Here is a 26,979-nt window from a genome sequence, read left to right on the forward strand (position 1 = left end):
TACTGCCTTCAATTACATCTATGAGATCATCGGCAGTTGCATCAAACCTAAGAGTGATATCAGCATTGTGAATTCTATATTCACTACAAATCGCCTTCACAGTTTCAAGATCCAAATGTGTGTTGGTAACCGTTGAAGTGAAATTGATCCCACCCTTCTCTTTCTTCCTGAAGGTCAGGTTAGGTGGTTCCTTGTTTAACCTGCTCAGAATAAGGATTTAGCTAATCAGATGACGTACAAAATCTCTAAGAGAATCTAGAAGAAAAAAAAGGCTCTAGACACTTGCCAAAAGATTGGATATACATCTACATGCATCTTGGTAAGCATTTAACTACATGTGAATGTGTGCATGGAGACAACTGAATGAGAATTCTATTTTCTTTGTAGGTTTAAGCAGCTCAAAGGCATCATGTACCCACCAAAAGAAAATTGTAATGGCAATATGCTACAACTGGTGACTGAAAAACTGAAAAAAGTGACAAGCTCCTGTCATCAAACCCACCACAAAAAGAAGAAGAAGAAAAGGGCATTCGAAAGACAGTATGCACTATATCTTCTAAACTTTTTAAATAGACCTAAAGCAGTTCCGGAAACCAGATAAAGTTAACTACTTTCTCAAAAAATATGTATTCAATAGAAGAGTGGGTATGAGTTCTTAGACAGCTTTTAGATACAACTTCTGCTTTTAAGAAATGAGAGACAATTCGTAAATCAACACCTCATAACGGCTGGAAAATAAAATTTCTATATTGTAAACAAAAGGTACCATACTGCACCAAATTATTAGAAGCCAGCACATTCAGATTTAACTGATAAAGGACAACTTCCGAAAGTCACATACACATACATACATTATCTAATTATTTGTATGAAAGGACAACACTGGCAACGAATCAATGCCCTTAACATCTGATAAATATTGCTAACATCAAACTTATATAGATTTATTTACTTATAAGAAAAACAAACCTATACAGACCAAAAACAACGGGAACAACAAAGATTACCTATGCCAAATCCCTCAAGCTCTTTCTCAATAAGTCGTTTGTGCGTTATTGGCTTTATTGCATCTAGAACAATAATAATGCATTTGCATGTCCTAGCAGTACTGATAACCTGGATGTCATGAAAGCCAAATGAACACAAACGAAAACAAACTCAGAAGGGATGAAAACTTTTTGGGTATCCTAACAACACTATATCAGGTATATATCAAGTTCTCAACCCTCAAGCCTTCATTATTGCAAATATAGCAAAACATATTGATGTCCTTCATAAGGAAATCTATATATATACCACAGGGAGTTTTTATAAAATATATTGGTTAGTATCTTTATATTTCATATCTATAAACATCATTTTTAAGAGAGCGGTCTAAACAACCAAAACCCTATCTTTCTGGTAGCAATGAATACATGAATAAGAAGGCAGTGTTCAACATTTGTTTGTCTGGCAGTTTTTAGTGAATTCCTTTAACCACAAACTGTACTTCTTTTGCACGAGCAAATGAGAGCTAAAGGGACCAGAGTGGGCTCCAGTTAGCTCCCGAATATAATTACGTGAGTGATCTTTCATATGGAAGCATTAAATTCATCTAAGTGATTTTAGTTTTAATTCTTTCCATTCTCCCTTCATCTATACTTCTGTTTTCCTCATTTCTCTCATCTCTTCCCGTTTACTTCATTACTGGGGGGATAAAAAGATTATAGGGGGTCAGCGATTATAGACATCATAAACCGAAGTGGTTATAATAAATAATTGCATCAAAATTTATCATATATGGACTTCTCAAAATAAATGTGGGATAAATTTCCACACGTTACCTGTCTTCCTCTACCCTTACCGTCCTTTGCACCCTCAATAATTCCAGGGAGATCCAACAGCTGCAAGTATTGAATGAGAATTCCAACAGTTAAAAGACAAAAATAGGGGAACCTCATGAGCCCGTCTCAACAAGTGAAAAAGGAGTGACATGATTCCAAAAAAAACTTCGTCCATGCATTTTGAAAGTTGAAGATATGCTGTCAAGGCGTGATCCAACTAGTGTAGAAAATTACTGATATAATATACGTGTGTGTGTGTACATCACCACCTAACATGTTAAGTTGTAAATGGTGGATACCAAGAGAGGCACAGCCCCGAGGCACAGCCCACTCATAAACTATAAAATTGTTGAAGCCTACATGTGTGGGTTGTATATCTATTAAAGATGTACAGATGAGGTATAAATAATGTTTTATATGTAGTTTTGCAACAAGGATATGACCAGAATGACTTCTGAAAAACTTAATATAATAACCATGAATATGAAAAAGAAAAGGTAACACAAATCTAGATAAACATGTAGCTTACTTAGCAGCCAACCTCAGCTTTTAACTTCAACTTTGGTTCACCATTCACAAAAATCATTTCCTTTTGTTTCGGTGAAAATATTGAAAATCAAAATATAAGCAGAAAAACATTGAGAATTCGCACGTTTGCTGTCAAAACTCCTCTAATATTTGAATTTTCTAATTTTCTGACTTGGGTTGGGTGATTCATGAAACAAAACCTGTCTAGATTTTTGAGTTCTAAAAATCATGTTATAAGAATGGGAACTTGGGAAGCTTATGTTGAGGAAAATTTATATCTACAAAAGCACGATTAAAGGTATGAATGTCATATGCATGTCAACAGTTGACACAAACACAATTCATATACAAGACAATCAGACAGTTAAAAACTGCATGATTAGTTTCTCTTTCTAGAATATAGATTACTATGATCAAATCATAACAGGTCAAACATCACCAAATATAATAGAAATACTACCTGAATTTTTGCACCTCGATAGACAATCACACCTGGAATGCAACTATGCAAGTCAAGGTAGTGAATTCATAGGAAGCAACCTGTTAAGATACACACCACACAGCCTTTAGAAGATCAAGAATTTTAACCTTTGGTCACCGATATTGTATGCTAAGGGCAAAATCTCACACAGTAAGCAAGCTTGTAAGTTTCATCACTTACATACACATTAGTCTCAAACAGAGGAATAAAGACTCCCCACCCCCCAATTCAATTTCTAACATAGAAGTTGCAAAAGATCCAAATTACAAAGAACCTCACAGGAGGAGGCCTAATGTTTGTCCAAATCAACACGTACGTGAAAAAGTGAGGCTGAAAGTATTGACCACCACTTTCATCATTGGGAGAAAAGCTTTAGCATAAACTGAAACCAATATGAGGGGATGACTCCTAACTTAGGATTCCATGCTTATAGTAAAGCATTTTTCTTTTGGAGGGGAAATAGGAAAATGTGGGGAGTTGTGTGATCTCTGAACCACTCTATCAAGTACTAAAGCAGTACAACTCGGGAGTAAAATGATTGAACTTTTAATGACTGAGATAACTAGATCAAATTCTATAGATATTGAAATCACAAATAACTTATGCCAGGAATAGTTGCATGCAAAGGAGTTCCTTCAATTGCTAAAGTAATTTATCTCTGAGAAGAATATTCACTTATCCAGCATGACTTTCAAACACTTATATTAATCAAACAGATTTATGCAGTCATTATATGAAAATCTCCAGTAGATTTAAATCCCTAGACTGACAGCTACAGCTTCTTAAAAAACAAAAGTTTTGGAACAAGAACCTAAGTATGAAAAAGTACAATATGGTCATCAAACACCAGGCAAAAAATCCAGCAGATTGCATAGAAAGATATAAGTCGAATCTGGCCCAATTATAGAGACATGTCAAAACAGTTAAACATAATAAGTGATCTCAATCAAATTTTATAAGCTTCCACTGTATATACACAAAAAACTTAATGTATCAAACTGATTTGCATAGAGTGAGATAAATCAACAAAACTCTACCTCTGAAAAAGTCCCAGTCAGTTTATTCAGTAGAGTAGATTTCCCAACAGAAGGGAAACCCACCAAGCCAACCCTTGCATCTCCACTTTTAGTGACGTCAAAACCTTCACCAGCACCACCACCACCTTTTGTTGTGGGTTCATGTAGGTCTCTCCTTAACTTTGCAAGTTTAGCCTAGCAACGAACCAACGTATAACCAATAGTATCAGGATCCGTTCTCAAAGAACGTACAATAAATGAAAAAAATCACTGTAAAGAAAACAATTACACTCACCTTCAGTAAACCCAAGTGATGGGCAGTGGCCTTGTTCTTTTGAGTCCTGGCCGTCTACAATTAAAAAAAAACATATTAGTACTCTAATTAAATCACAATAGAGAACATTCAGATGCAATGTATCAAAAACAACCTAGCACATATCGAACAGGAATAAATCAAATCAAATAAAAAACTGGAGTTACAGATATTCAATACAATCAAACTGAAAATGTGAAATGCATATCAGGTAGGTACACTACTAGGGGGTCCAGCAGCAACCAAAACCTGTTTGTTCCAAGTGATATGCTGAATTTAACAATCAATATCTCTATTCATTCGAAATGAAAACAAAAGCCACACTCAAAAATTTCAATCGTTTGTTACTGTTTTCCTTGATTTGATTTCACTGATAGACTAAAGAATGATCACTACCTATGCAAATTTTCATCGTTCTTTCAATTCTATTTTACTTTTGTATTCGAGTTGAATTCTCAACCATCCTGAACTAAGCTAAGCAAACACAAACTGAATTAAGCCTCATAATCTCGAACGCGATTTTTTAAAATCTCGCTTTAAGTCCTAAGCGTCCGAAAATGAAGAGCTAAACAGGTGCTAATTTCTTTCGATTTTCACTGACTATCACGGAGCTTAGATTCCTAGGGTTTCTAAATTCGCAGATAAAGCGCAAGAGGGATTGCGGCGATGGAAAAGAGTGTACCTCATCTTCGATGTCCTTGATTTTCTGCATTAGAGTCGCCATTGTTGAAGCCGACTAGCTCACAGAGAGAAACGAGTGTTTAGTAGAGGAGTACGGAACGGTTGTGATCGAAGAGTGACGATTCTGCAGAAGTGTGCTGCTCTTTTAGAGAGAGAGAGAGAGAGGATGAAGAAGGCGCTAGAAAGAAATGCGGGGTTGTATGGTGTTAGGACCTTTGTGTTGTACTTGTATTGTCTTGGCCTATGTGTTGATTTACTTAATTGGGCTGTTACTTGGACTCGGGTCGGGTCCTTCAGTTATTGGGTAACTAGGGTTGGTCAGTTGAACAACATATAAGAAGGCAGACTTCCTTCCTTTTTGTAAGATCTATCCAATGAATTGAATATGAATCTTTAACTTATTTTCCCTTTAATTCTCTATCCACAGCCGGTTCCGATGTGGAATCTGCAAACTCCCACCATTTTCGTCCCACCCTCGTTAATCCAACGCTGTCGCCACCACCACACGGTTCACCTCATTTCATTCCACCATTTCAGTCACCCTCAATTCCTGCTTTCATTCCCAATCCTGCGGCAGTGCAAATCATCGATGCTTTTGCTGAATTTCGGCAAACTATGGATGAATGCTTCAACGACTTCAGGGCGGATATTGGTAAGGTTCAGGAGCGACTCCGTGAACGTGGCCGTCTGATTAAGGAACTTCGCTCGAAAGTTTCAAGTGTTGCAACCACTCCCGGTCCACGGTATGCTCCAGAAGACCCGACTCTTCCACGCCCCTGGAGAGGTGTGATAGATGGTTCAACAGGTTCACTGTATTACTGGAACCCTGCAACCCACCAGACCCAGTATGAGAAGCCATGTGAACAAGCTTGGATTACCCACCCAGAGGATGTCTCTTGGGACGACTCGGCTAAGGTCCTGATTTCCACGAGTGATGGTTCATGTAGTCACTCTGATTTGAGTTATCAAACTCACTCTCACGCATCTGATGCAACCAATGTTGAGATTGCGATTAGCAATGTGGTTGGGCTACCCAAACCGGAGGCTGTTGACATACATGGTTTCATTTCCGAGGAGATCAGCCTCGCCTCACCAAATCCCAACAGCGATGACAACGTCGTTGCCGGTGGCACCATTACTGACGTCGCCCTCGGCAGCGCTCCACTGCTCGACCATGAACTTGTTAGCCTCAACGCTTCGGCCGCCATGGTATCAACTGTTTCACACCATCTCAGTACCGTTATCTCGGAGTCAACTTTGTCCTCCACAAATGGAAGCGTTCTCGGCAGCGCTACTACACCCAAGAAGTTCAAAACGGTTCCAGTTTACCACCACCTTAAGACACGGTCGAATATCAAGATGAAGCGACAACCACTGTCTAAGCCCGCTCGCCGTAGTCGAACTCGAATAGGGGGCGATTCAGAGACGACCAAGTACGGCCCTCCTTCTTTGATTATGTCCACCAAAGCTGATGATTTGGATGTGCATGATGACCCGTCAATGGAGCTTGCATTTTACCCACAGACTCTAACTGGAACGACGATGGCCTTTGAGAAGCTTCAATCAATGCGGCTTTCATTCAGACCTGAAGATTACTATGCAGAAATGGTGAAGTCGGCGTCCGAATTGGAGAACATGAATAGCCAACTTTCGGTGCAGATGACTACCAATCAGCGTCCTGCCTCATTGTCTCAGGTATTCACCAAGTGGAATTTAGTTTTTCAAGCTTTTAGAGGGCACTCTGTGAGTAATTTGTTCGGGCTCTATCATCATTGTTTGAATGGTAAAGTTGGACAAGAAAAATGGCCTCCTGATGAGTGGATCGAGAAAATGAAATGGGATGTCAACAATTTGTTTGACTGGTTGAATAGTACTATATCAGAGTTTGGCACTGTGGCTACCTTAAATGCATGGTTGCATGATATGTTTATGTGTCAACCTCTTGAGTACAGACTAGAGAACATGAGTTTATTTCTTGTTATCATGATGAAGAGCCAGTCAACAGATGTTGGGAACTCAATTGTGCAGTTGTTGGGAGGTATACTTGAGCCTGCAATGTTTTGGGTTATCTATACCACTCATGGTCAGATGCATAAGACCAAGTTTTTTTCTTCTAAACAAGGGTTGTTGGACATCGATTACCCATACCAGACAACAATTAACAAACTTCCTGCTAGCATGAAAGGCTGGCCACATGAAACTTTTAGGAATCCATGGCGCAAGAGGACGACTAATGTGCGCTATTTCATTGAATTCCTAGAAATTGGCTGCTATTACGAGTCAGCGATCATGTTAACTTCTCCGGCTCGGGATATTGTGCTATCGATTTCAGCTAAGGATTTGGTGGCAGATCTCAGTAAAACACCGGGTTGCATGTTGTTTATTCGGACCTTGTTGCACATGTTCATGGATGAAAGTCATGCTTCTGGTGAACCTTCAGAATTCTATCCGGCCACAGTTGATATTGCCCTTGCTATGATAATTGTCAGTTTTGTGTTTCTATTTGCAGTCTTGCATGTTTGTTACAAGTTTCATGGCTGTCATAGCACAGAAAAAGACTTGAGGTCCAGAAAGAATGGGCGCGATGATTCTATTTTCCAGAAAGGCAGTGGCAAGCTTCTCTCAATATTGGTGGCAGGAGATGTTGCTTCACGAGAGTTGGATCTTTTTCATGTCACAACTTATGACTTTCCAAAAGGCATACATGATACTGTTCACACATTTGGCCGTGCTGGTATGGTAGTGAAGTTAATTAAGGAATCCATGAAGGAGGTTCCTGATTGGCTTAATGATGATGCTACACAATTATTGTCTTATGGTGGAGAACACAGCCAATGGTATGGAAGTAATGACTTTGGAAATTTTGCATTGATTCCTCCAACACACTTTCCACTACCTTTGACAAATGATGCTCTTTTCCTCATCTTATTGATGCGACTTATATTCCTTCAGTTAATTACATTTGTGATTTCCAGACCAATGCATTTGACATCCCCAGGTATCAATTTTGGAATTCCGAAAATTATTAAGCACTGCGTCATGGCAGATTTTAATTGGAGATTCCAGGAGAAAATAATTTTTCAGAACAATAGAAGTATAAGCACTGGTTATGCTAGAGAATATCGCGCCAGGCTGCTGAGGAAATGGGGAATTGTGTATGTAACTGCTTGTTGTGGCTGTGCTAGTTATTTGGTGAAATCTGGTAATGTAGATGGGAAACGACTGTATATTACTGTGGGCTCTGCAAGTCCGTACACATCCTCGGCTATTCTAGTAATCAGAGAACTCTTCAGGGCTAGAGCTCCCTTGTCTGGTGTCGCAAACTTTAACATGTTCAGGGCAGAAACATGCAGCCTTGAGTCTCATTATATGGATAATCATGTTGATGATGACAATAATTTCTTTGTTTTGTCACCAATCAACCTTGGTGTTCAATGTTCTTGCCCCATGATATTATTCCAAGGCCAGGAAGGCAAGATTGTACCCGAATTCTTCTTTTTGCGCGCATTCAGAGTAGCTGACCACTGTCCCCTCGGAATTTTTGTACTTAATTCTATCAATCAGTTGGTGTCTTTGAAGTTTATGAATCAGGGCCTTGAAAGAAAGTATGGTGCTGTTTATAGAGGAAATTCATGTTCTCATGTGCGCTGCTCTCTTTACTTTGTTGATTTCATGAGTACACATGGCTTATTGAAAATGGCTTTGTGGCAATTGACTATGGAGATCTTGCATTGCTTCCTCATACATCCTTTTCAGTACCCATGCGATCAAGGGAAGCTTTTATGCTTATCTTGTTGTCTACACTTATGCACTCCCAACTGATTGGAATTGGGATTTCAGTCTATCTACTACCTGGTGTCAATGGAGAAGCCTTGAGGGTATTTTCTAATGTGCAAATTCAGTATTGTTGGCAGTCAATTCCTAATTCTCATGTTAGTGTTCATCCATTAATACATAATTGTCAAGTTACTACTGCTGATGGCATTGCAATTGGTGCAACCGTGATAGATATTACATCAGATGCCACTCATGGGGACTCCAGATCTTTTACTTACCAAGTTATTGAGGGGCCTGCAGAACAGATGCCTTTGCTTCTCAGAATTTGGACTGCATGTGCATCAGTAGAGACCAAATTTTTTCACCATTTTCAGTTGTTTTTAACATATGTTAGTGGGGTGAAAGCAAGCCAAGGTGCAGTGTTTGTATTTGTCTGTGGGGATCAAGGTGCACATGCTTTGATAACATACTCAGAGGTCATAAATGGATATATCATCTCTACTGTTGATTTGTTGTATATCATTAACCGAGCTGACACGGTAGGAATGCACGACTTCTCTAGACCTGGGCAATTCGGCAACAGCAGAGTTTGGGTCAACGACACTACCTGTTTTTCAAGGCAGATGGGAAATTTGGAAGCACACTTTCTTTCTGAGAAGAAAGTAATCCACCAGTCAGTAACATCTGATCTTAAGAAGGGGACTACCGAAACTGGGAGGCAACAAACTGTGTCTTGTGTGACAGATGCTGATCTCCTACTCAGGTTTTTACTTCTGACTCTTACAGAAGAGAAGAGTAAGCTGTTGATACTGGTATACTATTACCCATGCCAACTTACCAGTTATTGCCTGTTGTTTTTTCGTCTTGCTATGGGAAAATGGATGCATGAAGTTGACTGGATGATCAACACAGTGCAATGGAATGGTTTCTACTGCAGCAATCTTGGCACAGTCAAGGCCTGAGGACATGCCTTATTCCAAGGGGGGAGGGATGTTAGGACCATTGTGTTGTACCCTTGTATTGTCTTGGGCCTATGTGTTGATTTACTTAAGTGGGCTGTTACTTGGACTCAGGTCGGGTCCTTCAGTTATCGGGTAACTAGGGTTGGTTAGTTGAACAACTATATAAGGCAGACTTCCTCTTTGTAAGATCTATCCAATTAATGAATATGAATCTTTAACTTATTTTTCCTTCAATTCTCTGCAATTTATCCTTTCAATTTCCCTTCATGGACTTCGGTCCTAACATATTGTTACGGTTAAATTACACTCGACACCCCTCCAATACCGGTAATTGTTTCACCGCGGTAAATAGTTTTTGTTACATTACTGATTTAAGAAACAGAACAAAAAAAAAAAAAAAAACTTTTAAACTAGTAGCTACAAACTCGCCTTTTATGATCCTAATATCCATTCAGTTCCAAGTTGCCTAGCAAGTAGTCACGGTATAACAATGCCGGAATATCTAACCATAAAAGACTGATAGAGCCATAGATAATGTTGAAGGCTTAAACATAGATTAGCATAAATCAACTAATAGTCGTCTCCTTCATTTTCGTGTTGGAGGTAGAGCTACCACTATTTTCAGCAAAATTCACCACATTCCTCCTAGCAACCCTATTGTTGGGAGGTTGTCAACCGAGGACAACCTGCAAAGAAGGGATCGTTCTTTGTGTTCAAGGTGTTATATGTGCAATACTCATTCTGAGCCAATTCATCATCTCTTTTGGGTTTGTTTTATTGCGGCAGATTTATGGGCGTGGGTTTTTGGATTATTTAGACTTCACCCCTCGGCAGCCATGGAGGTAAGTGATCTATTGGATGCAAATTTCGTTACTACACCATCCCACTCCTTTAAAATCCTCTGGTTCATCACAATCTGCAATATCTTTTGGGGCTTGGGTTGTCACAAGTAAGGCATTTGACTCCCTGAATCACTCTAGTCTTTTGGAAACCTTCACTAGCCTAAATAGGCACTATGCCATTTTCTACATCAGGTAACACCCATCAGGCGACACAAACAAAATTAAGTATGATTTGGGGTTTCGGGGTGACACATTTTTTTTTCTGCGTTGGTGGAATATGCACTTAGACAATACTAATTTTTTTGAAAAAAATGTATGTTTTTGGGACAATACATATATGTTGGTGAAGAAAGAGGTCTGTTTTCGATCGAGCCCTTAACGTTGTTGGATCCAGTTGAATTTTTACCATAGACATCTTTCGTCATAATGATCATATCTGACGGTCGAATTTTGGTTTGTGAATTTTAGTCATCGGAATCACAACGTGTCTACTAATGTTGTATAACGTATAACTTGTTTAGTAGGTTATACAACTTTGTGAACCAACTCTACATAGGAAGCAAAATTATCAAAAATCTCGTGAAATAAGATGTGTTCAGAATGGTGAAATACGGCTATGGTTCAAAAATCACATAAATCGGGTAACGTCTCGGTGCCGATAGTAGCGGTCAACCATATTTACCGTTATTATTCCCTATGGGGAGCCCTATCGTCGGAAGATAAATGTCTCAAAATTTTTATATAGGCGGTTGCGTCTCATCTACGTGAAAGTTTTTCGTGTGAAAGGTTTGACTAAACTACGTAATATAGAGGGAAATATGAGCGTTTTCGTGAATTTATAGACTTTAACCGACGAGATATTAAAAAAGTTGTCGGCTAAGGTCAAAAAATTGTTTGGCGGTAAACCAAATTTGGAGGAAAAATTTAAAATGACTTTAGCCGACGACTAGCCGACGAAAATATATGAAAAGTCGTCGGCTAAAGGCGAAAAAAAATTTGGCGGCAAACCAAATTTAGGGGAAAATTTTCAAAGGACTTAAACCGACGAAAATATATGATTTCGTCGGCTATTGTCAACAAAATTTTGGCGGTTAACCAAAATTTTCAAAGAAGTTTAGTCGATGAAAATTAAGAATTTCATCGGGTGGGTAAAGTTCTTTATATAAGAGTTTTACCGGAGGTGGATGGTAAGAAGTCAGAAAATAAAAAAAGTTACTGTTTCGCCTGCCGGATTTTCTTCTCGGCCTAGCTCCGCCGTCAAGTCACTGGAGACCGCCACACTTGTCCCAAAAGCTTCGTCGTCGTCTCTACTTCATTGCTGGACAGGTGGTGCATCGAGTGGCGCCGCCGTGAGGGATAAATCGAGCTCCAAAACTCCGCCGGTTCGGATTCGGTGTCGATCGAATTTCCTTCCTCAGGTCACCATTTGGCGAGTTCTATATATGGGTAAGTTGAGTTTGATTAGTACTACATTCCCCTAGAAATTGGTAGCTCGATTCGGTGTGTGTGCGGAGAATCGAAGATTTGAAGTTTTTAGGGTTTAAAATTGGGGATTTTTATATTTTGATTCAATTGACCTGTTTAGCTTAGAATTGGGCTTGGACTTCTTCTAGAAAGTTGTTCGAAATGTTGAGAGGAAGATTTTGTCAAATTTTGGTGGTGATTGGAGGTGGCCGAAAGTTTCTGCAGTTTTTTTTTTCAAAAACCAGCAACTTTAGCCGACGATATTTAAATACTTTAGCCGAAGATATTCGTCCGCTATAGTATTTTTATTTTTTTATAAGGTTTAGCCGACGAATTATGACATGTTTCGTCGGCTAAATACTTCTAAAGCCGACGAAACAGACTATATTTCGTCGGCTATAATTATTTTTTAAATTTTTTATTACATACTTTAGCCGACGAATATTGTCGTCAGCTAAAGTCTCAGACTATGGTCGACGAAACATTTAAGATATTCGTCGGCTATTGTCCCAGATAATAGCCGACGACGTCTTCTAGTGTCGTCGGCTAAAGTCATCGCCGACGACCCTTTCCCGACGAAACTATAGCTGACAAGCCTTCGTCGGCTAAGATCTTAGCCGACGAATTAAGCTAACAGGCCAACGAAACTTTTTCGTCGGCTAAAGTGTTTGTCTTGATAGTGATTTATGTGTTGTCTGATATTGAATTTTATTGAATTGACAACTTGTGTGAAAATTTTACTTAATTATGTTAATAAGACAACATTTTATGTGTTGACTGATATTGAATTTTATTGAATTGACAACTTGTGTGAAAATTTTACTTAATTATGTTAATCCGACAACATTTATGTGTTGTCTGATATTGAATTTTTATGACTTGACAACTTGTGTGAATATTACTTAATTATGTTAATAAGACAACATGTGTTGGCTGATACTGCAATTTAGTAATTTCTGACTTTGGAGGTAAACCCTACCCTTTTAACTTAGGTGGATTCCCTCCAAACCATTTAATTTTGCAAACAATTTTTTTTGTTAATAAGACAACATTTATGTGTTGGCTGATACTGAAATAGTGTAATTTCTGACTTTGGAGGTAAACGAAACCCTAACCTTAATTTTAACTTCGGTGGTTCCCTCCAAACCATTTCATTTTGCAGACAATTTTTTTTGTTAATAGGACAACATTTATGTGTTGTCTTATAGTTACTTTTTAGTTTCTGAAATACCTTTGGAGGGAATACCCTCAACAATTGAGTTTGGTTCCTCCCAACATTTGATTTTGTAGCTAGACAAATATGTTAGTGTTAGGGCAACATCTATGTGTAAGGAAAAGAGGCGCAATGTTTGAAAAAATAAAAGCGCACTATTTTGAAAAAATTGGCGCACACTCGCATTTTGACCTAAAACCTTTTAACCATTGGTTCAGGTATAAAACGATAAGAGAGGATTGACTTTGTCAAAGCCCAATTCGGGCGTTGACCGAGCTGCAGACCATCTCTTCTCTCTCGTGGTCTCCGGCGATGCACGTCTGAGTGGCGTCGTCCGGCCACCCCTGGCGACGAGACCACCATCGATCTTTTCATCTCTTTCTCTTCTACCTAACCAGGGACGGAGCATAGTTATACTCCCTCTGGGCTGTAGCCCATAGAACTATTTTCATCCATTCAAACTAGTACCACCAAACATTGTGTTTGATATAAAAAAATTCAGTTATAGCCCAGGCAATCGTATCCAACAAATATTATTGGCCTTCATTTTCTTCTCTCTCACGTCACCAACAATTAAATTATAGTTCCTATACACTGCAATTTTCACTTTAACCAGCCAAACTCTTAAGTCTATTTTACTTCCATAATGGAAAAAAAAAAACTCTACAAGTCTTTGACACTTTTGTTTATATTTTCTTCATTACCCACTTTTGCAATATACAGAAATTCATCTTCACTGTCATTTTGTTTATGTTCTTCTACACTACCACTTCCTTTTTGATCGGTTCTACACTACTCTATTTGTAGACATATTTACAATAATATACTAAGCTATTTATATCTAATTATATATAGTCTCTCAATTTTCACTGATTAGAAGAAAAAATATTTATTTATGCCTTAATTTGCTATAGTCGACTATTCGTATCTTGAACAAAAAAAGAAATACCATATTGGAACTGTTTTCCAAAATTCTTTTCTCATAGATTTCTCATTAAGAAAATTTTTTGATAAAGAAAAAACTTCGCCGATTTATTGAGAAATAAAAAATTTATATGGTATATTTAGCCCAGGGTGTTTTAAGTTCCTGGCTCCGTCTCTGTACCTAACCCAGTCCATGAAACTCTTATGCAATTCGATTTAAAGCCAAACCGAGGGAAAGAAGCCCCAGCTGTTTTCTGGCGAACCCTTGAGATTCCGGCCACAACGTGACGAGTGGGAGGTAGGGTTATCTCCCTCTCTTCCTATTTCACCGTGCCTTTTTTTTTTCCCCCCCAAATCGTGCCTTAATCAAAAACCCCTTTTTCTGTGTTTTCTGGGTTTCCCGAGTTCCTCCTCCGGCGATGGTGTTTTGTGGATTGCGGCGAGTTCTTCAGCGTGTTAGTGGGTCCTGTGAGCTTGGTTTGAAGTGGAGATGGACCTTGGAGTGACTTGTAGAGCTGCACATGTACTCTTTATGTTACTGAAACTTACTCTCTTCAGATATCAGTGGGAGCGCATATACATCCTCAGAACCCAGTTCGTGATGCATTTTCACATGAACAACAATGGTTTGCTTCTATTGTTAGTTGCCTGTTAATCTTCTCACATTTTCTATCCTTACAGCGACAAGTTTAAGGCATTTGGAAACACCAAGGGACTCCAGTATGTCTGTAGAGTGGACCCTCCTTTTGTTGGGTATATTTCTCATTTACTCTACTATGTCGCTTGGCTGTAATTACTGATTACTCTTTTTCATGCTTTAATATTCTTTTTCTCATGGACTTAAGGTATTCAAATCCATGGATTGATCTTGATACTGGTAACTCATACTGCCTATTCTTCCCTTACACACCGGAGCATATGGTTCGTTTCAAGTCCAAAGAGATGAAACCAGATATAATTGTTTCCATCAATGCTTCACTGAGAGGAGCTGATCATGTGTCAGGATCCGCATCTGCTCTTTTTGTTGGAGGGTTTTCTGTTTTGGAGATGGGCAAGGTATAGCAGCATTCATTTTGAATATTTTTGAGACGTTAAACTTAATGCACTTATGAGTTCTTGATACTCGGTCTCTGTTTGAAGTAAATCGTATTTTATGAAACTAAAATTATTGTGGTACGCTTTGAATAGTTGTTGCTTGAATGTTTCAGGATTCAGTCCCGTTGAATCTGACTCCAGACTCTAACAAGACTATTATCACAATTCTGGGGAACACATGTAAGCTCTAAGAAGCCTAAACTTTATGCCAGCCTCACATTTGTGGTGGCTCTCCCCTGGTACCATACTGGTGGCACTGAATTCTGATCTCACTTGTTGTCTTTTTATCGTAGATATTGAAATTTATTGGCGTGACCGAGATTTATTACTCGTTACTCCCATCCATAAAGAAGGTTTTGGGATCGGCAGGCGTGCAAAGTATGAGGTGAGTGGTGACTAAGGCAGCAGCTAGGGATGTCTGGGGGTCCTTCATGTTGAGTTTTGGCAAGGAGGAGCTATTGGTTTACGAAGTAGAGCAGATTGAAGGTAAGCTTGGTGTTTTCAGCTTCTGTTTTGGGTTATAATGAGGTTTGAGTCTTGGTTAGGTGATTTAGTGTTGTTGCTTGGTGTTATTCGGAGATGGTTAGTGACTGTTTTGTTGTTTTGGTTGTTGTTGATCAAATGTCTTGGTGTGTAGTGGTTTAGTATGTGGAGAAACCGGCAAGGACGAGCTAGTGGGATTGTGGAATTGAGAAGATTAGAGGTAAGGGTTGTATTTTGAACTGTTGTGTGGCTATTATGTGGGTTTTGAAGAAGCTAATTCTTGTTTGGTGAATTTCATGTCGATAACTTGGTGATTCAGAATTTATGAGGAGACTATGGCCAATTTTCCGGCAAGTGGCCGGAATCCGGTGAAGTTTTCCGACAAGTCGGCGGGATCCGGCGAGAGTTCCGGCGAAGCAGCAGATCCGGCAGAGAGTCGAGAAGGTAGTTTTTTTAGCATCCTTTCTAATTTAAGTCGTAGTGCCTAAAAAGGAAAGTTCGGGTTATTATTGGAAAACTTGTTAAGTTAGGAAAGTTTCTACTTTAGAAAACTTTCCTTTTTTGGAAGTTTCATATTTATGGAATGACTTTTTGGGTGCCATTAGTAAATTTTTGGAAATAAATTGGTGGATTAAAAGTCTATGTTATCAATTTGGATGTTAAATGCTTATTTTAGTTATGGATGCTTATTTTATTTATGGATGGTGTTTTTAAACCTAAATTATCAAGATATTTCAATATAGCAATTGTATAGTTTCAAACAAGCCATGACTACTAATATGTGTGATTTTAGCTACAGAGGATGGATACAAACATAACAATATCTATTGTCTTTACTAAGTTAAGATACCAGAAATGTGAGGCCATAAAGATATCACGTAGTGAAAGCTTAAAGCATATAAGATGACAGATACCTATTGTCTTAAAGAGACCAAATGAAAAAAGAAAAAATATACGTTGCCTGAAGATCATTTACCTAATGAGATTTGTCGCTACTTTCCAAGGAAGGAAAAATCAAAATTTTCGCTGAAAATTTCGTTTTTATCACACAGCGAAATATTTTTCCCTCCTTATAATTTTTCGTCCGAAACTCGTGATATATATTTTCGAAATCACGCCGAAACTGTTGAAATCCCGCAGAAAAGTTGTTTTCCCGCATATTTGAATGGCTGTGGTGAGTGTGGTCCTCCGCCGAAATGGTTGACTGGTTTGCGCGGCTCGAAATGTTTGACTGGTTTGCACGGCAAAATGTTTTGCATCCAAGGGGTTTTGAACCTTGCTTCCGTGGGTAAAAGGCTAACACACCTTAACTAACTTTATTAACAATCCAACTTGTTTATTTTAGTATCTTTAAAAAAAATATTGGTTTTTTTTTTTCCGAATCTGAAAAGTAAAAAATTAGGTAAATGTCTAATCCCCAACTAACTTTTTTACCTACACTTCCATAAAAAAAAATTAAAAATAAAAAAACTTTTTTTACCTACACTTCTTAATTCCTTTTTAATATATCTGCATGTCAAATTTTATAACTACCTTTCAAAAAAATTATTAACGGTTCAGCACTAACCTTTACAACTTAACTTACTACAGCTCCCTATAAATCAATGTTTATTTAAGGTTTTCATTTAAAATATAGTACATAATATAGAAAACAAACATCTCTTAAAGTTTGGTTTAAAATTTCCGTCAATTTTCTCATTTTTTTACTGCAAGCGATATTTCCCCAAAATTTCCATATTTTGGAGGGTCGAAATTTCCGTAATCACATAAATTTTCTTCCTTGCTACTTTCTAATGATTAAATTCGCATTTTTAGAGGGAGAGATGAATAAAATAACAAATGATGATGAATGTATAATAGGTGAAGATAAATGCAGTTTTGGTATAATTTGGATACTAAGACTTAAACATGTAGAATATCACATGAGGTGCCACTAGGAGGAGGGGATTTGACAAATCTAAAAAAAGTAATTGAATTAAGGTTCATTTTATATAAAGTGCCAAAAAAAATCTCACCACCGGAAGAATTTTCTCGTTTACTTCTAGAGTGACCAATAAGTGCGTTTTGAAACCTTTTGTGCTCAGTTGGAATGAAAAGAAGGAAACTTGGATTATCTTCTATCCTACATATAAAGAATTGAGGCAGTGTTGTGATTCTAAGTTCAACAATGTCAGTAAATTTCATCTTGAGACTCAGTTATGCCTTTGGTTGGTGAAAAATGCAAGAAATATAATGAAAAATTTAATACAAGCACATGTTGTTGGGGTAGCACACGGACATCTGCATAAGTTGTCAAACATTATTATTATTGAAAGAAGACGTATAAGAGGATGAAGATCTATTTGATAACAATAAAACTTTGAATATATATGTCAGTCCGTTGCTTAATATTAATTGATATAACGACCGCGAAGCCTTTTAAACTGTCATGAGATGCAAAATAGAAGGAATATATTCATACAACATATGTTGAGAAGAGACTTAAGAAAATTTACAAACTATGATATGAAGGTAGAAAAATTAAAAACTTGATTGTATTCTTAAGAGATGTTTATGTGTGTGCCACAAAAACAATAAAATATATGAAAATTAAGATGATAAGTTGAGTATGGAATATCGTGAGTTTGTAAGTATTGTTCACAAGTATTGTTACTAAAACTTGCATACATCTATCAACATAAACCGAAATAAGCACGCCTCCTATCTCGGCCGGACGGCGGCGGACGGCGGCCGGAAAGTTTCCGGGTCGGAAGAGCTCGGGGATGAGGCCGGGAGGGAGAGAAGAGAAAGGGAAAAGAGAGGGCTGGGCTTTGACCACTTCTTGGCCCGGTCCAACACTCTTAAACAACCCAACTCCAAAATAAAACACCCCGAAAAATAATACCCGAATAAAAATTACCTTTTACTAGCTAAAATTTACCATTTTTACCGTCGTCATAATTTTCTCCTACGAATAATCATCCGCATATAATCGTCCCCGAAACCCCTCTAGGGACCAATTAAACCATTACCTCGATGACGGAGACGGTAAAATTCTTATTATAACCAAGCTAGTAAATAAGGTAAATATTTTAGGGTCGGGATGTGACAATTCTCCCCTCCTTATAAAAAAATTTCGTCCTCGAAATTTACATACCTGACAAATCAAAGAGATAGGGATACTGCTACCTCATTTGTTCTTCTGATTCCCAAGTAGCTTCCTCTACTTGATGACTCCTCCACAGAACTTTAACAAGAGGAAAAAGATTTGTTTCTAAGCACTTGCTCCTTTTGGTCAAGAATCTGATCAAATGCCAAAACTTTTTCCAATTAATCGGCTGCTCTCACAACACATAAGAGAGATCGGCAATAAACTTGCGAAGCATGGATACATGAAACACATTATGTATCTTGGATAACTCCGGGGGCAAAACTAACCGATACGCAAGAGAGCTAACTTGATCTTAAAACCCATAAGGACCAATAAATCTCGGACCAAGCTTTTCACGTCACTAAAACGTACCACCCCTTTCCGAGGAGACAATTTCGAAAAACACCTCAAGAACTCACTTGAAACTCATGGTCCTTCCTGCGGACATCTTTATAACTCTTCTGGCTACTAGAAGCTGCTTTGAGTGTATCTCAGACTCCTTTATCATTTTTATTTGAATCCTGAATTATTTTAGATCTTATCAAAGACTATAAATCCTTCATTGAACTACCACTAACGTTTACACGTAAGTGGGTTCAGTGATACATGCTCCAGAGTACGAGTACCCGTAGGTATGCACACTTTTTCCTGAGCAATGGAAATAGCTAACCCAAATAAAACGCATAAATTTGCTATCACCATCGGGCTCAAATCTTCTAACGTCACGCAACAACCTCGTCATTACGCTGCTCACAGCTCGACAATGAAGCCCACTTGCTAGGAAACTAAAGTTCACACATTCCCACATGCTCATAGGGGTCAAAATTAAGACCCGCTAATTGAACAGATTTTTAAGGATGCACCCACTGCAGAACTGCAACAATCACTTCTAATGCTGAGACATTTCGCAGAGTCTTTCGTGGAGCCAAAGCTCTCGCAAGTCCACAAGATAACCTTGCTCTGCCTAAATGACCAGTCCACCAACATATGATAACCTTGATTGCCGAAATAACATTATGAAAAGATCAATACCACGTCCCTTAGGTCTCTCCACTAAAACTATTACATTACCATTTTATGCACTACAAACTAGCAACTTATGGGAATTTCCAACTCTCTCCTGATTCTGCTATCTCCACTATTATTTACCACAAACCAGAAGATAATCTGAAGCATGACTAACATGTGGAAACTGGATATTCCTCCTTGCTCGCCATAAACAAAAAAAACTAATTAATGCCCACGAAGATTGGCACAGTCAATTCATGATGCCAAACTTGACGTTGAAATCCACATAAATAGAGTCCCTTCCTTAAGCATTGACAAAATTTACATCTCCAGCCATGCTACTTATTTGGGTGCAAACGCGACCCCAAGAGCAATAATTAAAAGCACATGGCTCACTCTAGCCGTTTCATAAGAATGATTCTAAATACCAAAACCTTTAAACTCGACAAACACATTTCTTTTCTACCTCCAAAAATAATTAATCTGATGGAAGAAGACGATCTGAAAAAAAATCAGACACGCTCAAGTCTCCTACACATCCCAGGGCCACGACTTCCCACCAAAAAGATTCTTCGAAAACCGAGCTTGCAATAACATGCGACTAACAAAAGCAAAGACAAATTTTATACAAGACCCACTACTACACCTTGTGGTTCACCAACCAACGAAAACCATGAATTCAAGCAAGAATCAAAACTCATGGCTTAACTCAGCTCAAGTTCCAGAAAAAATGACTTAAAGCACACGAAAGGCAAGTCCTCTAACTTCGAGCTCAAAAGCTCCACAAATCTCCAATATCTGCCAGAACCCGCTTCGAAATCGCACTAGAAACTTCCACTAAACATGCTGACACCAACAGATGAACGCACAACCAAATAACGAAGACCTTCCAAATCAAACTTGGATCAATGAGTGGTCCCACCACAATACGATCCCGAGAAGAGACGCTGATCAACCTATCAAAATCTACTACTCTCACTATTAAAACTCTTAATAAACCTCGACTCTAGACGCTTCTTGAGTCAACAGGGGAAAACCTTCTCCCATAAAGCTACAACATAGAAAATACCCACAACGACACAAACCATCTAATCAACATCACCACACGACTCTTAGACTACCACATAGAACTTATGGCCCCAAGATTCATTGCTTAATTAAACTCCAGCTCACTTGGGATCACGACTGGATTTATCCAGGATCCATGCCTACGACACAACAACCAATTTATCATAAATTCGACAACTAACCAGCTCTAACCCTCAAAACATAGAGTTTGAATCCGCACTCCATAATTTCAAGCTCTGAGGATGCTACCCAAAAACTACAGTGGGAATAATTTAAATATTCTCACACACACCACAACCAAAACTTTGCTGCATCTCACCAAATTATAAATAAGGTGAGTGAACATATACTCCCATTGAGGTGTCGTAGCTAGCCACCAAATGCTAAAAAAAATTACTTTGGACACCCGCTCACTCTTGCTCCATGATCCAGTGGGTTTTATTCCACTGCTACCACACCAGCGCTATGGAATACCCATGACAACACGTAATAAATTCATCAGGTATTGTCGTAAAACTAGAGTGACCACAACCATCCTACCCTCACTCCACCGTTACTTTTCAATTCCATTAAAATTTATCATCTTCCCTAAACACTCCACAAATATGGACACCAAACTTCAACACCTAGAATTCTGAAAGAACCCATAATGGCCCCACAATTAAAATAATATAACTGACATCTCACTCCACGATTCCAAACTTGCTTGAAACTCAACATTTAGTGCCATCAATAAAATTTTAAAATTCCCCGACTGTGGCACAACAAGAAGTTGTCACAACACACAGACGAATGACTTTTGTAAAACCAACAATCCAAGTCATCCTAGTTAGTGCTTTGACAAACTTCAACTAACCCACAAAAGAGACAAAAATCATCAGAAATCTACTATTCATCGACTGCTATTAACCTCCTTCTCCAAAATGCTCTGATTATACTCTTTAATATGATGATTCCAAGGAGAAGAACATATCCTTAACTAGAGCTGTATGGCCAGAACATGCGCCACCATAACAAGCATTAACCACAAAAATCCCAACTGACTTTCGTTGCGGACAAAGCAGTTGGAAATTTGGTCATCAATCCAGACTTCTCTAAATTAATAGCCTTTTATTAGCCACAAATCCCCCGTGACTAATTAGCCCAAAATTAGAATCATCCACAACTCGCATAGGTACCTCTTTGAATTACTATGGGTACCTCACCACAACACTTCAACTAACTTTAACATCAAAAGAAAACACCACTACCACGAACTTTCTTTCCAACTATTTTCTCCCGGAAGTCACATAACTCGAAGCCAAGATTTTCTATTAAACTACAACAACTTCACACTCGCCCACTAAAAATAGTGAACTCCAAGGCTTTGAATTAAACTTTTCACCTTCTACACATTCGCATGAGATGCTCACCCTAGCATCTTAATCATAACCCAAACAATCATTGATCACATGAAAGGAATGCTGCCACGCATATGAGTTCCCATCTTGCAATTGAACTCTAACAATTATGATATCAACTCGATAACCCTTGGAAAAGGCATAAGCCAAACACCCATTCCCTAATCAAAGCAGGATGATCGCTCAAGAGGTCGGCGTACGGAGGCATAGTCTTGAAGATATAAACATTTATGACACAATACTGTCCATAAATAAGACAAGAATAACTACATCACAAACCTAATCAACACATAGTGTCTAAAGCATATAATGCTAATAGATCCGCCGCGGTCGGACCATCACTCTATAGACACTAAGTATGACCAAGAATATGAGGTAGTACTAAAAAGAGAAGGGAATCGAATAACCTAGTGTTCTGATACCAACTGGCATGACCCACCCCGAATTTCACCCTGAAACCCGAAGTAAATCCTGCGGGGACCACCTCCAAGGAAAATTTACCTAAAATTCGGCATAACCTCCCTTGAAAATGGAGAACCCTTCCTAACAAAAAAAACACCTGCAAGCACTTCTAAAAGTTCCAACTCCAACCTTAACTCTTGGAGCCTTCGTGCTCCCCACAAATCACAACATTTCCCAAAATAGATTCACTAATCTAACAAATATCCTATAACCAACAACCACATATTCAGAGCAACTCTACTTGAGAGGAGAGGAACTAGAAATAAATAGAAATGAGCGGAAGTTATACTATTGACTATGCCTCTTCTCCAAGTACGCTCGGCCTCACTATGCTAAGCTGCAACTGGGCATTTATAAAACGAAGAGCCCAGGAGAAAACATTTGAAACACGTTAGAGTGAGTGGACAAAAACATAAATTTAATGAAAATATTTATGCTTTCCCAATTTACATTTCCATAGAAAATATGCTGCATGCGACAGCTTGAAAACGCTCAACACAAAAACTAGCGATTTCATGACTAGCTAGCTCCGGCCAGTCTCTAAAGCTCAAAAAACACAGCCTCTCAGGCTAAAATAAAATATGTATGTATTACACTCGTCATATCCCTTGTATGAATTTTCTTGAAACAACAAAGACAAATAGAAAATTCACACAAAGCTACGACGCTTGCGTCTAACGCTCACGTCGCACTATAATGGCATTTTTACCTCATTATGGTGGAAAAGACGGTGTATAAATATATACGCGCATATCCCCTATATAAATTATTATATTTATATAGGGCTACGACGATTGCGTCTAACGCTCACGTCGCACCATAATGGAATTTTTACCTCAGTATGGTGGAAAAGCATATATAGCTAGCTAGCATTCTCTCATATACATATTATTCTCATAATCATCCAAATATGGATATATATACATACTCACCGAAATTCTCAATTTCGGTTGTTCTCCAACAATAATGAAAATTGCCAATTATCATAAAAAGCAATACGCACACGACTCTACCGAAAATCTCATTTTCGATAACTTTCCAAATAACACGATAGCCATTAAAAATGATAACATTTACTTCTGAAAATGACTTCGCGAAAATAGACAATTCCACAAATTGATATTCAATAAAATCAATCATTTAATGTAGAATCACCGCATGCATATATTTTAAAACAAAAGTCCACTCACAACTTTAGGCCTAAGCCTGACGTCGATCCGAGGCCTCTTCCACTCGAGCCTCCTCACGTCCTGATCCAAACATATAATTAATTTCCCAACTAAAAGTCCAATATTTACACAAAATAGGCCAAAATTAACCGAGAGCCATAACTACGCTCATCATTGCCTAACTTCGATATTCTTAAGTCGAAACGATCCGAACTTAAATATCATACTCGGCAGCCGTAATTACAACCTCCCCGAAAATACGACTTAAATCCTACGGCCGAATTCTACATTAATTAACCGCCAAAAATACCAAACTTCGGAAAATCATAAACCTATCCAAAACTCATCCAAAAATTCCATAACTTACAACAATATACTCCCCTTAATATTCCACATTTAAAACTACACAAAACTCCCAAACAGCGGCGGCTCCGCCGGCAGCGGCGGCCGGAGGCCGATTCCGGCGACCTCCAATTCCTATGAAAATTTAACAGCATCTTCCTCTCAACATCCCAAACAACTTTCATAACTATCACTAAGTCCAATTACAAGCCTAAATAGGGTAATCGAAACCAAACATATCAAGAAAACCCTAGGAAATTCAAACACCCGATTCTCCTTACCTAGCTCGAGTTAGGATGAATCCTTTTAGGGGTTTGCTGCTGGAAGAGAGAGCGTCCAAATGATACCAACATCTCCGGCTATGGTGGCCGGAAAAAGGATTTTCCGGCGAAAACCCCGCCACGCACAGCAGCGGCTTCTCGGCATGATTTCTCCTTCACGGTGGCGCGGCACGGGCTGCCACCTATCTAAACTTGTAGAGGATGCTCCAAGCTTCAAATCGACACCAAGCACGCCTCCTATCTCGGCCGGACGGCGGCGGACGGCGGCCGGAAAGTTTCCGGGTCGGGAGAGCTCGGGGATGAGGCCGGGAGGGAGAGAAGAGAAAGGGAAAAGAGAGGGCTGGGCTTTGACCATTTCTTGGCCCGGTCCAACACTCTTAAACAACCCAACTCCAAAATAAAACACCCCGAAAATAATACCCGAATAAAAATTACCTTTTACTAGCTAAAATTTACCATTTTTACCGTCGTCATAATTTTCTCCTACGATTAATCATCCGCATATAATCGTCCCCGAAACCCCTCTAGGGACCAATTAAACCATTACCTCGATGACGGAGACGGTAAAATTCTTATTATAACCAAGCTAGTAAATAAGGTAAATATTTTAGGGTCGGGATGTGACACATCGAGTTACAAGGTTCTATATGTAAAAGTTAGAAAATCTAGCTAGCTTGTTCTCTACGTCATGGAATCTCATAAATATCCTACTTTCTTTTTGGGGTTGAATCACACATAAATGTCTTGATCTCATTGATGTCTGAGATACGTCGCGCTTGAAATCTTTGATTTGATTGAAGTTTTTTCTTGTAGAGATTTCTTTCCTAGATGAATTTTCGGCCGAGATTGTTGTATGGACTCAGTCGACTACTCATAGTTATTGGATTTGGCTGCTTGCACATTGGTCCACTCAACTCGTCTAAATGGATTGATGTTTAATTCGAATGACATAAAGCCACTATCTTGCTTGAGCGATACCTCTATCTTGGTCGTATGGCCGAACCACATATTCTTGGCTGAATGGCCGAGTGAACACCTTCGCTTCAGCCATGTGACCTTAATGACCTTCATTTTTGGCCAACTAAATTGCACGGACACAGACACGGACACAGCGACACTGCAAAATTCAAAAATTGAGTTTCCGACACTGCTTGGACACGAAAAATATAATTATATATTTATGTATTTTTAATAAATAAAAAAGATGCTAAAATATGAAATAAGTTCATTACATTACCAAATAATATTTTAAATTCAATCAATTGCATAACCAAAAGAAATAACATTAAAGAGAGTCAAATGCAAATGATAAAAGTGTATAACTAACAACATTAAAAGTAGCAGACCTCTAGCACCTAAAACATAACGTTAAAGAAAAAAAAATTGAGCAGTAGGTTGCTTTCATAAGCTGGGCAGTAGCTTACTTTCAAAACTAGGCAGTAGCAACTAAGCAACGAGCAACCTCTAACACCTAAACCTAATAGACAAGAAGATGAACTAATGGGCGGAGAGAAGAGATCGAATGGGCGACGTCTTCGTCTGAGTCGTTTTCTCTCTTTGTTTGTATGCGAGTGCGCGACCTCTACTGCCCATTTAGGTTTTCGTTCTATCTTTCTTTTTCTTTTTTCTTTTTTTTTTTTTTAAAAAAAAATTGACAAAAGCTGACATGGTCGTAAAATGATGTGACGAGTCAGTCAACGTGTCGGAAAAATCAACATTTTTTGACATGTGTCGCCGTGTCGGGAGTGTCCGACACTCCACCCATGTGGAGTGTCCGTGCAACATAGTCAGCCGAATGACCAAAATATACCTTAGAATATTTTGACTTTGGGTCATATGATTTAGGATATTTTGAATTTGGGCGCTTTATCCCGGTCATATGGTCCAACGTCTCTCTCTAGTCGTTTCCCTCATTTCGGCCGCAAAACTTCATTCTTCATATTCTCGACCAAATGGTCGAGTGCCTCTAGTCACACTTGGCCGAACGGCCGAAATACCATCACTCTCGGCCGAACGGCTGAAATACCACTCTCGGTCGAATGACTGAACCCATTTCCCTCTAATCTCAAACTAGCAAACCAATTTGGCAATCTCTATGGATTGCCAAATTTAGGTGCAAACATCAACATAAGTTAGCTAATGATGGTGTGAAGGGGTTCAAACTATAGTGTTCTGATGTGAAGAAGGTTGTTGTAAGCAGAGATGTGATATTTAATGAGGCTGTTATGGTTAATCTAAATAAGCAGAAAGATTCTAAAGAGCAGAGAATGACTATAGAGAGTTTGAGGCATGTAGAAGCCCTTTTCTACATGTTATCTTAAAGCTCGCCAAAAGAAGCCCCACCCACTAGTATGGCCACTACCAGAAGAAAGGCTTTAGCCGACGAAAAAAAAAAACCAGGCCGACGAAGCATTTTTTCGTCGGCTAAAGTCCACTTTAGCCGACGAAATTATCTTTCGTCGGCTAAGTTAAATTTTCGTCGGCTATTTATTTCGTTCGGCTAAAGTTCACAAACTA

At 38.7% G+C, this 26,979-nt stretch overlaps 2 pseudogenes across 2 annotated transcripts in view; both read right to left on the bottom strand.

Annotated features, from left to right (window-relative positions):
- LOC101291756 overlaps positions 1 to 26,979 on the bottom strand; it is a 65,192-nt pseudogene that overhangs the window by 1,078 nt on the left and 37,135 nt on the right. The window lies entirely within an intron of this gene.
- Positions 1,536 to 5,022, bottom strand: LOC101300851 (annotated as a pseudogene). Its single transcript, XR_183730.1, has 5 exons — positions 4,844 to 5,022; positions 4,144 to 4,197; positions 3,870 to 4,043; positions 2,812 to 2,891; positions 1,536 to 1,883 (listed from the first exon to the last, which is right to left on the bottom strand). The product of XR_183730.1 is annotated as a developmentally-regulated GTP-binding protein 1 homolog (transcript).

The sequence above is a fragment of the Fragaria vesca genome, linkage group LG1 (genome assembly GCF_000184155.1).
Source record: "Fragaria vesca subsp. vesca linkage group LG1, FraVesHawaii_1.0, whole genome shotgun sequence".
Taxonomy (NCBI): Eukaryota; Viridiplantae; Streptophyta; class Magnoliopsida; order Rosales; family Rosaceae; genus Fragaria; species Fragaria vesca.